The sequence below is a fragment of the Otolemur garnettii genome, unplaced genomic scaffold (assembly GCF_000181295.1).
Source record: "Otolemur garnettii isolate 467f Iridium unplaced genomic scaffold, OtoGar3 scaffold00068, whole genome shotgun sequence".
Classification (NCBI taxonomy): domain Eukaryota; kingdom Metazoa; phylum Chordata; class Mammalia; order Primates; family Galagidae; genus Otolemur; species Otolemur garnettii.
The window spans coordinates 3,211,455-3,214,960 of NW_003852463.1; positions in this window are offsets into that span (position 1 = coordinate 3,211,455).

The following is a 3,506-nucleotide window of genomic DNA, read 5'->3' on the forward strand; positions in this document are numbered from 1 at the left end:
CCACCTTAGGTGTATGTGGCTGGCGCCTTAGCCGCTTGAGCCACAGGCGCCGAGCCAGATTTTCTATTTTTAGTAGAGATGAGGGTTGCATTCTTTTGCTCTTGCTCAAGCTGGTCTTGAACCTGTGAGCTCAAGCAATCCACCCACCTCAGCCTCCCAGAGTGCTAGGATTATAGACATGAGCCACTACGCCCAGCCTTATCAAATCTTGGTAAACATTTTAGCTAGTTCACCATCTTATCTTCCAGGAACAGGTATTTTCTGGAGCAATTGGTTATTTTCACATAATCTCAGTGTTGTTTAATACAAGGACAGCAAAGTATGCCCTGTCACAGTATTGTTAAATATAGGATCAGGGAATTATTTTGGGATCAATTCACCAAAAACTCTATACTAGTGGTCTAAGTTCCATTCCTTCTCTTTACTTGAAGACTTTCATCCTCCACCTTGCCTCTTTCTTGAGCACTGTCATTTATCTTACTTTACTAGATCATTCTCATCTCTTATAAAATAAAATAAAATAAAATAAAATTCCCCCACTGGCCTCTTTTACATCTGCCCTATCCTTGAAAGAGCTGTCCATGGTGATTGCATTTGCCTTGTCATCTTCCCTTCCAGTTGGCTCTCTCTCATTTGCCCTTGATTCTCATGCCACATCAGCCTTCTTTAGGTCCCTGGAACACTCCCAACATGTTTCTGCCTTAGGGCTTTGTACTCTCTGTACCCTTTCCCTATGCCCATCCCTCTCTCCCACTGTCTTCACATGGCTGCTTCTTGTCATTTAGAGATCAGCTTAAATTTCCCTTCTCAGAGACACCTTCTGTAACTATCAATCCTGAAACCACTTACGTAGGCACTATTATGTCACTTCATTAAAAAATATTTACTTGTTTTTATTGTGGCAAAATACATGAGACATTTATCACTTAAACCATTTTTACATGTAAAATTTAGCAACATTTTAGTGGACACACATTGCTGTGCAACCATTGCCATCATTCATCTCCAGAACTTTTTCATCTTCCCAGATTGAACTCACGTACCTGTTAAAAAACAATGTCCCTGGGCGGCACCTGTGGCTCAAAAGGGTAGGGCACTGGCCCCATATGCTGGAGATGGTGGGTTCAAACCCAGCCCTGGCCAAAAAAAAAAAACAAAACAATGTCCCATTCCTCCCTCTACTCAGCCATTGGCAACCACTGTTCTACTTTCTGTCTCTATGAACTTCACTATTCTAGGTACCTTATCATGGTGGAATCAGACAATATTTGTCTTTTGTGTTTGGCTGATTTCACTAAGCATGTCTTTTTCAAGTTTCATCCATATTGCAGCATGTGTCAGAACACATCTCTTTTTAAGAATGAATAATATTCCATTGTACTACTTTTTTTCTGTTTATCTGTCAGTGGAAATTTGGGTGTTTCCATCTTTTGACTATTGTAAATAATGTTGTTATGAACATTAGCGTGCACATATCTGTTCCTGCTTTCAGTTCTCCTTGGGCATAGACCAAGAAGTAAGTGGGATTGCTGGATCATATAGTAGTTCTATGTTTAATTTTTGAAGAACAGCCACAGTGTTTTCCACAGAGGCTGTATAATTTTACATTCCCACCAGCAGTGCGCAAGGGTTCCAATTTCTCTGTATCCACACCAAAATTTGTTGCTTTCTGTTTGTTTATAGTAGCCATCCTGAAGGGTTTGGGTGGCATGTCACTCACTCCATTTTAATTCTTTAAGTAGCCTCTCCCTGCATGTATGTGAATTTTACACACACGCACACACACACACACACACATTTTTCTCCCCCAACTGTATTGTAAGCTCAGTAAGAAGAGGAATCTTATGTCTCTTGGTTATCAGTGTATCTCCAGCATCTAAGAGTTCTTGGAAAATACTATCAACAACAACAATAACAGTTATAGCAAATACAACAGCCAGCACTTATCCAGCACTTACTATGTGCCAGGCACTGTCTTATAACAATATAACAATCCTATAGGAGAGGTAGTATTATTTCGTTTTCAACTAAATGTCTCACATACTTATTACTGAACCAGCTTATTAGTCAGAACATATAAACAAAGAGATAAATCATTTTCCCACTGAAATGTATCTGACTGTCCAGATAGTAGTGACATTTTCTGTTTATCCTATGGTAAGACATAGTGGCCCTGATACAGCATAAATAGGTGTTCCATATCGTGTGCAGTTCCTTATAGACCCAGCTTGGTTTTTCTCTAGTGTCTCCTCTTTGAGTTGTACCTAATTTTATTACTAGTTTTTATTCAAGTCCACTGGGGAATGTGACAATTTTGCTTTTGTTTCTTGGCCAGAAATCACTTGATTCTGAAGGTCTTGTGAGAACACTTGGCAAGAAATGGAGTCAATTGCATATAGCACAGTGGCAGAGAAAGGGAGAGAGAGGAGAAATATTATTATTATTATTCTGATTTTGCAGATAGGAAAATTGAGGTACAGGGAATATAAGCAATTTGCTCAAGGTCACATAGTTAGTGTCACTGTTGTTGCTCAAAAAGTACATTTTGAATAGAAGAGCAAACCAGTGAATGATGGGGAAGGAGGATTTTAGGAAAATGAATTGGTAAACTATTATAAAATCCTGGCACAAGACATTACACTTTGACTTGTGGTAGTAGCAGTGGTGAAGACAAGGAAAGGGGGCTCTAAGCTACTGTGGAAGTAGAATTATTGATAAGATTTCATGATGAAAATGAATATTCAGGAATGTCTTGTTAGTGTTCAGGTTGCCTAGGATGGGCACATGGGTGGTGAGGGGCCTGAGAGGCAGAGTTGAGGAGAGTCTGTACTTGGAAGGTAAGGAAAAAACTAACCCCAAACATGCCCGCTTAGCCCGTACATTTTGGAACTTGGTTATTTTCAACTTAACACATTACTCTATCTGTCTTTGTGAAATTTTCTATTTGGTGCAGAGCAAAATAACATATTGAGTTTCTAATTTGACTTCATTCTCCTGATTTATTCTTCTTTTCCAAGGAGGAAGTTGGGCTTTGGATGCCACTGGCAGACCATTGGCATGGTGAAGCAAGTTGTTGGAAGGAAGTCTAAATTTCTTGGTGATTTGATGGTAGGCTTGGGAAGTGGGAGCATGCTAATATCTGGAGAATTAGGCTGAAGCAGAAAAAGAAGGGAGGGAAGAGCCCTCCAAGATTTGGGAAGTTCTGAACAGGAGAAAACCCTAGCCTGCCCTGATGGGGCACTGTAGAGATGGTGGGACTGTAGAAGGGAATGGCCACCCAGTGCACTCCAGACACCAGAAGACCTAATCCCACAATGCTTCCTAAAGAGAACAGTAGTCTGGGAATTCTTTTTTCTTTTCTTTTCTTTTTCTTTCTTTCTTTCTTTTTTTTTGAGACAGGGCCTCAAGCTATCCCCCTGGGCAGAGGGCCGTGGCATCACAGCTCACAGCAACCTCCAACTCCTGGGCTCAAGCGAGTCTCCTGCCTCAGCCTCCCAAGTAGCTGG